Source organism: Rattus rattus, chromosome 8, assembly GCF_011064425.1.
Source record: "Rattus rattus isolate New Zealand chromosome 8, Rrattus_CSIRO_v1, whole genome shotgun sequence".
Classification (NCBI taxonomy): Eukaryota; Metazoa; Chordata; class Mammalia; order Rodentia; family Muridae; genus Rattus; species Rattus rattus.
Genome location: NC_046161.1, coordinates 58,692,639 through 58,706,590, shown reverse-complemented (window position 1 = coordinate 58,706,590; position 13,952 = coordinate 58,692,639). Strand labels below are relative to the sequence as shown.

General features: G+C 51.4%; 1 protein-coding gene across 1 annotated transcript in view; it reads right to left on the bottom strand.

Annotated features, from left to right (window-relative positions):
* Positions 1-11,773, bottom strand: part of Megf11 (multiple EGF like domains 11) — a 321,029-nt gene extending 309,256 nt beyond the window's left edge. The window contains exon 1 of the mRNA XM_032910034.1: positions 11,588-11,773. The gene's annotated coding sequence lies outside the window, so the exon portion shown is untranslated. The remainder of the gene's footprint in view (positions 1-11,587) is intronic.
* Between the last annotated feature and the right edge of the window lie 2,179 nt (positions 11,774-13,952).

Genomic DNA, 13,952 nt, shown 5'->3' with positions numbered 1-13,952 from the left:
GCCTCAAGAGAATATCTTCATTGTTCTCCCAAAGCCCAGGACCTCCACCTACAGACCAGGGACTTTACCTGACAGCGGGAGGAGCTGAGAGAAAAGCAATGGTTTCTGGGTGGCTTTCCCTGCTCCCTTTCCAGAAATCTGGGAGGGGGAGAAAAAGACAGAAACAAAAAAAAAAAAAAAAAAAAAAAGGAAGAAAAAGCTAAAAAGGCTTATTATAATGACCTTCAGGAAAAGCAACTACATTTTACCTTGAGAACTGCAGAACTGAAAGTCAGTCTGTATGGACCATGCAAATGAGATGCAAACACGGATGCAAATGACCTAGGGCTCTCCTGGCTGCAGCAGTAGCAGTTTCCCAAGCCCAGAACGCCTCTAGAGGGAGGTAGAGAGAAGAGACAGAGGGCAATTAGCCAGTGTCCTGGGGACTCTTGAGAGGCTTGTCTAGGGATGGGAGGAAGAGCAGGGGACACCCTAAAGACCTTAGAGAGGCTCCAGGCCCCAGGCTGCTCCATGCACTAGGCTATCCAACCCTGGCAAGATCTGTCCATAGTGGGCCTTCAGTGTACGCAGAGACGCATGCAGACATGAGGGTGCTCACACTCGGGCGCAGCCACTTGCAGACAAAAAACACACCAAGTCAGACCACGATGACACACCCCTTTCCATGACACTGCTCAGATAAGACGTACATATTCATAGAAAACAACACGACAAGAGACATCAGCACCCACCCACACAGACCCTCGAGGAGAGTCAAACAGCCACATATACAGTCACAGGGCAGTCAGAGGGTCTGTCTAGAAAGAAAAGGCCAAATGACTAAAATACCTCCTTGGCCAATATGGCGTGGGAACTTGAACCCGCAAAGGGGCCATCAGAAGTAGGGCTGATTACTTAATATTCATGGGTAAGGAAAAGAAGGAACCCCAAGGTGGGCTGGGCCAGGCATGATATTGTACGCCCATCATCCTGATTCTTGGGAGCATCAAGGCCAGTCTCCATGGGAGTCTGAAGCCAGCCTGGGCTCCATAGCACCCTGTCTCTATAAATTTTTTTAAAAAAGCAAAGATGAAGACCTGATACCCCCCAAAGCAACAGCAGAGAGCAAAAGACAGAATCAACTGTTTGCAGTGATGGCAAGCCCAGGCATGGGACATGCCCTTCACCCTGGAGCTCATCATAGCCTAAGTCGGATTTCTGTTTTGAGAAACAAGGTCCTCCCAAGGCTGGTCCTTAAGGTCCTCCTGCCTCAGCCTTCTGGGTGCTGTGATTACAGAGGGATATCACTATACCCAACCTAAGACACGGAAGCTTTTTCTTTTTTTTAAAGACATGTAGCCCAGGCTAGCTTCCAACTCACCTGTAAGCCAGGATAACCTTAAACTCCCACTCCTTCCTCTACTTCCCATGTGCTGAGATTACAGGTGAGCCCACAACCCCTGCTATAATGCAGGCCTAGAGATTGAATCTGAGCTTCATGCATGCTAGGCAAGCACTTTCCTACCGGCCCGTACATAGCCTCAGCTCAAGCCCCCACCCTTACCCCAACTTTCAATGATGCCTCATGCTATAGCATTTGTCTCTGTCCAGGTGCCCCAGAACCTTCCCAGTCCTAGTGGGATTGGGGAATGTTTTACAGTTCCTGACGCCCAAGCCTGCAGGTTTCCACCCCACCTGGTCCTTGGAGGCACTCGGGCTTTTTCCCATCCTGCTCTGTCATCTTCTCGGCTGAGAGTACTCGTTGATTCCGCTCTGTGGATAATCTAATTTGGAAGTCTGAGGGAGGAGAGGAATGGTTTCCAAATGGGATACAAGACAGGGTTTTTAGAAGCCACCTGTCCCTGGGTGACTGTTCACAGAAGAGAATGACTCTTTCCCCAAAAGTATACAAACTTGAAATGCCACCCAGCCCACTCGCTCCTCCACACACAAAAAGAAATGTGCTTTTCAGAGCAACGAATGAATAAGCTCTCTCGCTTCCTGCCACAAAGCATGGAGTCGTTCTGGGAAGTCACCACCCCTCCAGGTCTCTGGGTCCCTAGTTACCTATGAGCGGCAGAACAAGCCAGCTCTGGAGGCTTTGTCCCTCTCACACCTTGTAGACTTCCTGACATTCACCCCGTAGTGTTCCCCGGAACTGTGTCCTGTCCCTGGTGAGTCACTGCTGGTGCCTGAATAGAAGGGCAGCTGAGGCCTTGCCTCCAGTCAAGGGAGCAAGACAAATTCAGAAAAAGACCTGGAGTGAAGCTCACCCAACACCCCAAGCCCCAAGCCTGGCTACCCAAGACCCTTTCCATCTTCCCCGTAACTGCTTTAGGTGAGAAGAGAGCCCAGGATGGAGGGGGCAGCCTTAAGACACGAGGCCTGATTACCAGCGTGCACCCGAGGGGCTGTGAAATGCCAGCTCGCTGGCTCTGAGTGTAGTTCAGAGCCTCAGACTCCCTTTCCAAATTAATATTCATGGGGCTGGCATGCCATTTATTTGCATATGTAGATTATTGCTCATCCTCTGCAGGAGAGAAAAAGTTTGGGGGTGTTTATATTTATTGTATTTATTTTAAGCTCTGGTGATAAAGCAGGCGGGTCAGGCAGGTTGCTAGAGCAGGGAAATCGATCCTAGAGATAGGATCTACAAAACCAACCCCAAAGCAGCAGCCTCTGGAAGACATCCCATGAAGCCCCTCCCTCAGAAGGCCCTAGAAGGTTACTGTTTGAGGTAGGCATCCAGTTCGGGCCAGTCACTTGAACTTTCCAAGACCCGGCTTCTTTTATTCAAATGCGTGTTCATGTTTGCATGCGCCTGGGGACTGGGTGTTGAGTTTGGGTGACGACTCCCCACTCTTAAACCTTGTTTAGAGCCTACATTCAATCCAAGCTGTGGTGCCTAAGAAGACTCTAGCCCACTCCCTCCTGTGCTAAACGCCTTACGTTTCCGGTACCTCAGAGGAGCTCCCACCCTGCCCACTGTCATCTGAAGCCATCAGCGACTCTGAGAACCTTTATTCAGTCTTCTCCTGGTCCACTGGCCTCGCCCCCTTTTCTGCCTCAAATAGTGTTCAGCGGAAAGCTGGCAGTCTGAAGTGAGCAGTTCAAAGTTCTGGGGAGTTACAAAAGCAACAGTGCAGTGTGAGAGCAGAAACCAGCAGGCCAGGGGTGGCAAGAATGTCCACAAGATACTTAAGTATAAATAGAGAAAGGCCAGCCCTGCGCTGCCCCCAGCACTGCCCCCAGCGCCCCCTGCTGGCCACCTCTGCTCCCTGACACCTTGCAAGACCGAAAGTAACCAAAACTGCCTAAAATAATGTTCCACATATGGGAAGCATTCATTAAAATTAGTCCCTTCAATTGAGGTTGAATGAAAAAAAAAAAAACAGGGTTTTTTTTTTCAGGAAAATAATCTATTCCTCTGGTTTATGAATTCAATAAACACCTGCTGAGAGCCAGGCCTGGTGATGCATGCTTGTATTCCCAGCTCTGAGGAGGATCAAGAGTTCAAGGTCATCTGTGTCTACACAACTTGTTCAAGGCCAATCTGTGCTGTATTAGACCCTGTCTCAAGAAATAAAAAAAATAGCCATTGAATTGTCCTGAATGCACAAGGCCCTGGTTCACCACCGCTGCCACCACCACCACCACCACCACCAACACCACCATCACCACCACCATCACCACCACCATCATCACTACCACCACCACCTAATGGCCACAGATAAGGACCCAGCCTGTCTCATTTCAATCTCAGTGGGTTTAGAGAGACAGGAGCACCCTGAAATAATGCCAAATGACGCCACCAGCAGCGTCCTATTAAACATGGGATTTGTGGTGTGAGCAGTAATTGCTACAGCTCAGGGAAGGAGAGGTCAATACTTCGAGATCACTGTGGGCACCGGCACTTAGGGAAGCTCTAATGAGGATCCAGCTCGAAGCAGGCTTTAAAGGGAGGGGTTCTCCCAGAAAACCCAGAGAAGGGCAGGGCTTACTGCCATGGCAAAGAGGCCTTGAAGTGAGGTAAGGAGAAGGCCAGAGGTAAGGTAGGTAGAGATCTAGCATAGGGAGGTGAGAAGAGAGGGGAACAGGTGAGATGAGAAGAGGCTTAGCAGGGGAGAAAAATGACAAGACAAGGCAGACTATGAGAAACCCAAATATCTGCTCGGGAAGCTTATGCCTCACCCTGTGAGTGAAGGGTCCATGTAACCCTGTTTCGGAAATGTCTCAATGGAAAAAAATAGATAGGAAATCTCTGACTGCTGGACAGCGGCCTCAGAGCTGCTGCACAAGGGTCTCATAGCATGGATTCCGAGCCCACAGCCACTTCTGCATGACATCTACACTGTCTCCCTAACAAAGTCCCTCAGACTGTTCTAGAAAGCCTGTCTTTCCACCCTCATCCCTGCACCACAGGATGACAGAGCAGGAGGCTGGTGTCGTCACCCAGAATGCCACAGGAGTTTTCTCAAGCCAGGGAGCTACATCTGAGGAAAACAGTAAAGATAAAGGTTGTGCTTAGACACTGGAAAGGGAGCATAGGAGTCCCGAGTCCTGGGGAGAGCAAAAGGCTCTGCTAAAGTCGGGTCCAAGCACTGAGAATATGGCCAGCAAAAACAAAGAACCCACAATGGAAGACGCCTGAGAAATGGATGCCACCAGATTCCATGATATCATCCAAGCCAAGGTCATGTATACTCCTGGAATCCCAGCACTCAAGAGGCCATAACATGAGGATTGACAGTTCAAGGTCATCCTCATCCACTAGTGAATTTGAGGCCAGCCTGGGCTCCAGGAGGCTCTGTGTCAAAAATACACACCCCAAAGCCCCACAATGACAAGGAGGAAGAAGAGGAAGAGGAGGAGGAGGAGGAGGAGGAGGAGGAGGAGGATAGTGATGGTGACAATGGTGGTGACAATGGTGATGATGATATAATGCAGTTAATGCTGAGACATGGCCTAAGAAGTCAATACTAATGAACAAGCTAGCACTGAAGCCATGAGTCCAGCATCATGAGGGAGCAGCAGGAGCTGCCTCTGACCCACAATGGCGATACCTACCCCACAAGCACCATCAACCACCATCCTGGGTTTGTGGCACAGTGGGTAGAGCACTCGCCCAACATGTAAGGAGCCCTGGGTTTGAACCCCCAAACCACATAAACCCAATGAGATGATACACGCCTGTAATCCCAGCACTCAGGAGGTGGAGGCAGGAGAATTCAAAATTCAAGGTCATCCTCAGCTACACAGAGAATCTGGATGATTAAGACCCTGTCTCAAGGCAGTTTCTGTGGTCGCACGGGAAGATTGTATTCTAGCCTGATTGTTATATGCCACCACTGGAAAAGAAAAAGAGTAAACCAGGCAGACAGAGCTTTCAACCTTCCCTGACTTCAGTGCCAGAGTCTTGGGATATGCCCTCAATTACTGCCACCTCTGGGAAGCCTACCGTGACTACTGTGGCTCCTGCTGATGATATGGTTTTCTGCTATGGTTGCTTTTTTGGCTGGCCATCTTGCCTCTTGAATATCTAAGATGGCTATGATAGAATCCACATACATCTCCTGAATTCGGTTATGTATTCAAAGTCAAATCTTCAAACCCTCTACTTGCCTTGTATTGGTCAAATGTACTCATTGGGCTAACTCAGATTTATCTTCCTCATCAATCCCATTATATAGATGAGTAAACCAAGGCACAAAAGGTTAAAATACTTTGCCCAGAGGTTTAAACAGAGTAGAGAGGATTCAAATCCCTGTCTTAAACTCTCTGCAGCTTGATGCTTTTGATCCTTTCCAATTTTGTTCCTTTCTGAGACTCAGTAGCCCATCAGGATTGTTCTAGACCAACTGTGAACATCTCTTCCCCTTGCCTCTGCTTAGTTTAGGCACTGGAATCACAAGTTCAGCCAAGAAGACAAAAGGCAAAATTTAATCAGAGCCTGGGGAAAGGCTCCCTTCCCTGCCTTTTCTGCCACTGGACATGATTTTGAAGACGAAACACTTGGAACCACTGCAGCCATTTTGTGACCTTGAGAACAAAGAATGAAGTATCTGGATCTTCCGTGATGCAGCCAAGCCACGGAAAGAAACAACCTTGGAGCAGAAAATAGCCTAGACCTCTTGTTATAGGAGATACCAAGTTCCTTATTGTTCCAACTAGGAGAGTTCAGGTCTTCTGCTGCTTGCAGCTCTGACACCCTCTCCAGTCAAGGGCTCTTGTCTCTATAGCTACCTGAGCTGTTACTGATGATAAATGAGATATATTAGTCCTATTCCCCACCCTCACTGAGCCTACCCCAAGGTTGGGCGTTCAATAAAGATTCGATCTATATTTGATTTTGAGTCTCCCCTTCCTCGCCATCTCTGACGGGATCATTTTTCCCTTTTCTGAGCCTGGCGGATCCCAAGTTTCTGCCTCGCATTCTGACAGTGGTCTTACCATAACTGACCACTGGCCCTCCCTTCTCCTCCTCCACCTTTAAGGATCAAGATACATGCAAGGTACTCACACTGGCCCGGAGTGGCCATTAGCACAAGTTCGAATTCCTAAATATTTGTTCTTGGAAACGTCTTTCTCAATTAAATCTCACCCAAATGTTTGACTCAGGTTGAATGAATTCCAACCTCATGCTCCAGAACGACATGTTGCGGCTGCATAATTACTGCAGCTAGCTTTATTTGTTATAAAAAAATAAAGAAAGAAATAAACATGGATTGCTGTTCCTTCTCGACTGTAAAATAATCAATAAATAGAATCCAGATGAAAAATGCCAGCATTTAGGGAGAACAATTCTGTTATGATTCTTTTCTTTGGGGTCTAATTAATGCACATGGTAGATGGACCCCATCAGCAAGTGGAAGAGGCTCCCCCTCCTACGGAGATTCCTCTCCAAGTCAGACACAGACAGACAGACAGACAGACAGAAGGTGTTGACAAACAGAACGTGTGCTGCAGATGCCTCAAAGCCTTGCTCTGTTCCCACAGGCTGTTTCTTGTTTTCTTTCTTTTTTCCTTTCTTTCTTTTTTTCCTTTGTTCCCTGAGAACACCTTGCATGGCAACTGTCAAATAAAGCATAGCCACACCGGTATCGGGAGAAGCATCTTGCTGACTCTTGTCTTTCCTTCCTTCCTCCCTTCCCTCTTTCCCTTCCTTCTTCCTTGCATTCTTTTCACCCTCCCTCCCTTCCTTGATGTGAGACAGGGTCTCACTTAGCTTAGATTCTCCTTGAACTTGCAGCTTAGTGGAGGATGACCTTGAACTCCTGATCCTCCTGCCTCCACCCCCGGTGTGCGGAAATGAGAGGCCTGTGCCAACACACGGTGGGGGGGGTTGCTCAGTTCGGGGGGGTTCAAACAAGCTCTGGCAAGCATTCGGCCATCAGAGCCATCCCCCCCCCCCCGTCTACTGCCTTCCTTTTAAATGAGGAAGACACACCTTTCTGGACAATGGCCACCCTGGCCATGCAAGTTTCATGAGGGGCTCAGGGAGTGGATGGCACCTTCTCAATTATAACACTACGCTCTAATAAACCCCCACAGAGCCACAGGGCACAGAGTCTGCAGCCAACACATGACACCTATTTATTCCCTAATTACATGACAATATATTCTCTGTGTGTGTGCTGATGAAGATAAAATATTCTTTTAATTCTATGGCAACCTGGGAGCTGGGGGGATGGGACCACATATAAGCGTGTCCTGGGAGTCCCTGGTGCTAAATCACAGCCTTGTCCCAGCCCCCACTCCAGTAGGGTCTCCAAGAAAATCAGTCCCTTTCCTCTGTTGCCCACACCTAAAATGTGATTCTCACAGCGAGAGCATCAGCATGGGGAAGAGCTGGATAGAAAGGGCAATTAGCAAGGCCACCCCAGGCCCACCGATCTTACTGCTGAGGGCGAGTCCAAGAAGCTGTGCTGATATAAGCCCTTCCCCTGCAGAAGCATGACCCCTTCAGCCTCCAGACAGACAAACTGGCTCCAGTTCTTACATGTATTTATTCTATGTGTGTGCATGTGTGCATATGTGTATGCAGTGCATATGCACATGCTGGTGCATGAATGCATGCAGAGGGCTGGGGTCAACCTCAGGTGTCATTCTCAAGAGCTGTCCACCTTGCTTTTGAGGCTGGGTCTCTCCCTAGGACCTGGGACTCATCCATTAGGCTAGACGGTCTGTCCGTCTGAGTCTGTCCATCTGATGTCTGTCTATCTGTCTGTCTGGTGAGTCCCAGGGACCCTCCTGTCTGTGCCTCCCCAGTGATCACTGCACTCAGCCTTTCATGAGGGTTCTGGGATTCACATTCAAGTCCTCACACTTGCACAGCAAGCCCTTTACTGACTGAGTCATTCCCCCCAGTTCAGAAGAACAACACTTTAACTTAAATGGGACATCAAGGACATCTGAATTCTGGGTCCCCTAGACTGCACAACTGCCCCAATCTACAGACTTGAGGTTCCACTCATTGGTCTGTTCAGTGGGGCTCTAGAGCTTACCAAGCAGCTGTGGGTGCTGGCGTTTCAGAGGGACACAGTCACCTGGCAGCGGTCTCTATGGAGACCTAGAAAGATCACAGTTGCCAACATGCATCAGCTACCTCCTGCCATGCTCTGACCAGCAGAAACTCTTCAGGGCTACTCTCTAGTGCCACATAGAAGATCAACAATTCAGCTGTCCTGGGTCGCCCCTGGCAACTAGCTGACACGCCAAACTTCAGAGCCAACGGTTTCACCACGGAACCACTTGAGGTGAGGCTGGGGTCATTTGTTGTATTGCCAACCGTTCTTCAGAGGTTCTTTATGTGCCTCTTCCTTACAACTAGACTGTAAGCATAGGAGAGAGGACCTAGGGTGTCAGCATAGTGAGCTGGGGACCATCCTTGTCTGGGTCCCTGGGCCCAAGGAGGAACCGCAGTGCTAACTGCTGACCAGATGTCCCTAGGAGAGGAAATGCCCAGCTGCTACAAAGCCCAGAATGCACAAGCACCTAGATTCTATTACATTTGTTTGTTTATTTATGTGTTTAGGGAGAGAGGCTGTGTACCTTGGCAGGCATGTGAAGACAGGAGGACAGATTCTGTGGGAACCAGCTCTCTCCTTCTACCACATGAGTCTCCAGCATTGAACTCAAGTTGTCAGGCTTGGCCGCAAGCCCTTTTACCTGGCTGGGCCATCTCCTCTGCCAGCACCTGCTTTCTAAAAGTGAGGCTGGGCACAAGCAAAGGAATGCGTGAAGCCTAGGAGGTGAGCAGAAAAGAAGCAGGAGGAAAAGGTAAGAGCTCCCACAACTCCCTGGCCCTAGGGTCACTGAGTTCCGCCTTCAGAGGCAACGGCTGACTTCCCCTTCCACAGAGGTTGTGGACCTGTAGGCCAAGTGCGGAACCTGAGTTCTCAGCCCACCGTTCCACTGCTTGAGGTTAGCAGTAAAACCTTGGCTTGGGAAACTCTTCTCCTCCCCATGGCAGAACATGAGGCTCACGCTAGATCCTGCCAGAATGGTTTCAGCTGAGAATGTCTGCAGGACTGGGCTGCACAGCCATCCCTGTTGTACCCTCCCCGTGTGCCTCACAGGACACAGGGAGAGGCAGCTCCGTGGCACCTAAAAGGAGAGACAGTGCGAGCACAAACTTGGTGTACAATAGACATGGCTCCTCTCGGGAGATGCTGATTACCTGGCCTGCCTCTAACCTTCCAACCTCCCGACCCTCCAACCTTTTCATCCTTTGGTGCCCTAACCTGCCTTACGCTAAGAAAGGGGGCGTCAGCTGTGGAAGTCAGGAAAGGTGCCCAGCCCTTAGCCAGGAACACTGGATCACTTCCCCTTAATCAGCTCGAAGAGAGTCCCTTCACTTCTTTGGGCTTCAGTAGGCTCATCTGTGCAATGGGAGGAGAGGGAAAGTCTGCAGTTAAAGGCTTCAATTTTCTAGGGGCTTAATTAAACCATGTCTGAGCAACAGTAAGAGTCCGGTGCTTGGTGAACACCGCAGGAGAATCCGCCAAAGGAACGGAAGGTGAAGCCGCCACATCACATCCTAGGCTGGAGGTTAATGTCAATGCTCTGGGGCACTGAACTCAACCTTCGGGGCGGGGTCCATGGCCGGTAGGAGATCCTCTCTGCAAATACCTCCAGCTATTTTGCTACTTCTAAACCTCCGCTAAGCCTCACAAAAGATCATTTCGGACTGCAGTCCAACAAAGACGGAAAGCAGGAAAGCGATGAGGGTCTGCGAATCCAGCCTCTGGACTCCTGGAGCCAAAACGCCATCGGGGCAGGCTCGGACAGTCCCGGCCGCCTGCCGCGCGCCACCACCTGGTCAGGACATTATCCCCAGTTTCCCCCAGGAGAGTGATGGGCGCGGATGCACGGGCACAAGTATCCTTGCCACAGAGAGCTGGGAAGGCGGGAAGCCCTACCCCCCTGGTAAGCATCTTCCAACCTGCGGGAGGCCCTGCTTTATGGGCTCCGAGAGGGACCATGCGTGGGAGAATCTGATCCCAGTCACTTGGACCGGTTTTCTCGAGAGCATCACCAGCCCGGAAGGAGGCCGGCTGGCCTCGCAGCAGGCACTCATGGGGACGGATTCTGAGACGCGACGACAGTGGGATGGAGCGTGGGAGTCAGTTCCAGGAAAAAGCAGCTGGGGTTCGAAGGCTCCGGGACCCGCTAGGCGGAAACCCAGCGCTCCCAGACTACAGACCGATGGTGACTCCGTTCCACTCTCGACCTTGATCCGGGAAGGAACGGTTTTACCTATTTTTAAGTCCTTTTTCCCCCTAAAAGATTAAGAGACTAAATCAAGTCTTAGAGGAAGGTGGCTGCGCAGGGTTGCCGCTAGGACCACTGTGACCCCATCTACAACACTACTGCTCGCGATTGGGAGCGAAGTTAGGAACTTCGGGACAGCCACCCACGAGCGCAGGAGGGACTCGCTTCTCTTTTAACTTTGGGTGTTGGGGTCTCCGCCAAGGGTCGGAGGTATGTCACCAGGGACGACCCGCGGGACTGCAGAGCGTCCGGGATTCCTTCGGTGAAAGTGGGTAGACAGGATCAGGAAAAAAAAAAGAGAGTGAGTTCACGTTGCGCGTGGCACGGGCTGGGCTTGGGCTCCGCGGGGACCTGCGCGCGGCCCCGCAGCTCTGCGTCCCGACCCGGATCGGAAGGACGCGGTGCGGGGCGAAGGTCCAGCACATCTAGAATGGCTCTCGGCCGGGAGACCCCAGATTCATGCAGAGCTGGCAGGATCCTTCTTCCGGACACCCGCACCGCGACTCTCGGGTCTTCCCCCGCACGTGGAGGCGCGGCGGCCGCTGCGTCCTGACTGCGGCCGGAGGACGCGCGCCTGGCCCAGCCGAGGCTCTCCACGTCTCGCATAGACCCCCGGGCGCTCCCCCAAGCTCAGCCATCCACCTTCTGCCCCTCGCCAAACTCGCCTTCCAGAGCCCGGACCTGGCCAGGGCAGTCTACGGACCCACGGAGCTGGTGGAAAGTTAGTCGCCGCGCTGCAAAGCCCCCTCCCCTGGACTGGAACCCACACCCCGGCCCAATGCACCCACAGTGCTCCGAGGCTTCGGGTCCCCGCGGACCCCACCCAGCCATTTACCTGCTTCCACGGCGCGCCCAGGGCTTGGGCCAGCCAGTCGCACGATCCTATCCCCCGGAGCCGGAGCGGTTTCAGGTCCCCAGGCAGGAGCGGGAGCTGCGAACCGCCCCGAGCCGGGAAGCCGGCTCCGGGCACTGAGAACGAGTGAGCAAGCAGGAGGCTGGAGCCGCTGCGACTGCTGCCACGGCAGCCCCCACCCCCTGCGTCCCTCGGCCCCTCCCTCTTCCCTCCTCCCTCCTCTCTCCCTCTCCCTCCCACCTCCTTTCAGACCCTGCGATCGCGCTCGTTCCCTCGCTCTTTTTCCTGGCTTTCTCTCTGCCAGTTGCCTTCTTTAATTCCTTCTGCTCTCTTCTCACTTCCCTACTCTGCATCCACCCGTTTTCTTTCTTTTACCGTTTTTCCCGCTCCTTCTTTTCTGTAGCTCTTCCTTTCTTTACCCCTCTTTCTCTTCCCGTCCCCCCTTTTTTTCTTCCGACCAACCGATCAGCGTAGCCTCTGCCCCTGTTCTTTGAAGACACTCTGGCTGGGGAAGCCAGCTCACAATGGAAGGAATCAAGGAATATGCCCCCAAACTGAGCTTTTAACAAGCTGAGGACAAACACCCAGGGAAAGCAAGAGAAGCAAAGAACTCGATGTGCAGAACACGCTACTCTGAGCTGCACAGGGTAAAGTGCAGATATCCAGCCCCAGAGCAAGAAGGTGCCATGCTATGGTCAACTCCAAAGGCTGGTCTTCAAACAGGGGACTCGATGGGGGTGGGGGGTGCATGTTAATGACAGGGTGTCAGAGGTCTGGCACTGCCCCCAGAGTCACCTGGAAGACTTCAATCTAATGTGACACCTTAGACTACACCACACAGTGCTTCTAGTGGGTCCTGTCCAGGTGGTGGGAACAACTGGCCATTGGGAATGTCACAGAAAACTCCAACTCCTCTCCAAGATGTGAGATGCTCACTCCTGCTTCCCTGTTTGCCAGAAGTGGGGGTAGTGAGGTGTTTCCTTCCCTTGAAGTGAGGAGTCTCCCACTTGGGAAAGGTGGCCTGCCCCTGGAAGGAGAATTTTGCCACTAAAGCAGGCAGATTATCTTTGACTTTGGGACAAGTCACTCAGTCCAGGTTCCTATGCATCCTGAGGAACAAACTCTTTCCCCAGGATCATCCCCTGTCATCTGCCCATTTCATTTCCCATTGACCCACAGCAGACAGTCCTGTTCTGGAAGCACCAGACCTGGTTTCTACCAGGCCATCTTCATCCAATAACTGCTGGGAGCCCTGCAGGAATGGTGTGAGCAGAGATCTTCCTGTATTGGGGTTTCAGGTTCCCAAACTCCATATCAGCCTCCCTGGCAGTTCTTTACCTTGGAATGTCAAGTTAAATGGATAAGTGATGTCACGGCCACTGCTCACAACATAGAAGCAGAGCTTGAGACAGGGTAAGGCCCTTAGCCAACACCCGGACACTCACACCGGCCAGAATGAATCCCTCCTTAAATTCTACACCCCAGAAGCTTCCTGCCCCCTCTCTAGTGAGGTTTTTGAGTCTCACACTGGGAGGCCAGCTCCACTCACTATGACACTCGAAAGATCACTTAGTCCCTCTAGCCTCGGTTTCCCTGTTTATAACACGGGAATGCTGACAGTACCACAAGCCTTCTGAGGATTAAACCAAAAGCCCATTTCCTGGAACAGTGAATGGTGGCACTGGGCCACTGTCTGCAGTTAATATTAACTTAATTAAAATTAAACTAGGCTTGCACAGCATCCTCTGCACATTGGCTCTTGGATTCTGAGCTCCACCTCTACCTTGCCTCTCACTGTGACTTCTGTGTAGTGGCTACCCATGTCTAAGAGGGCCCATGGAGTCACAGAGCTGGGTGGGTCTTTCTGGATAACCATTGTACTCAAGAACAACGCAAGCAGGCTGTCCTACACCTCTCGTTTCTTGGCTGCACTCACACACTGCCAGGCAGGAATCCTGTGTCTAAGGATTGCTGAGGGACAGGGGGTGGGTGCCTGGTTTTCTGCCATACTCTAAAAAGCTACACGGATCTATAAAGCTTGGCTTTCCCTGCCCAGATGGCAGGCCTCCAAGAACACATGTCACAACAGAGCCAGAAGCACTTTTAGCAAACATCTCTAGGAGTCAGCTCGGGGTCGGCCGGAACCCACAATCCATCATTCACTTGCCAGGAGAGCCTGCTTGCAGGAGGCTCTACAGTGCTTGGCCTGGCCCAACTTCTACAAGTTTATTTGGGAAGTTGTAACATCTAAGACTTTGCTACTCACCAAAGGGTAGAATCTAAAACAGAGTCCAGTTGCCATCCAAAAGCTAGCCTCAGCTGAACGTGATGGAGATGAGCCTCGCCA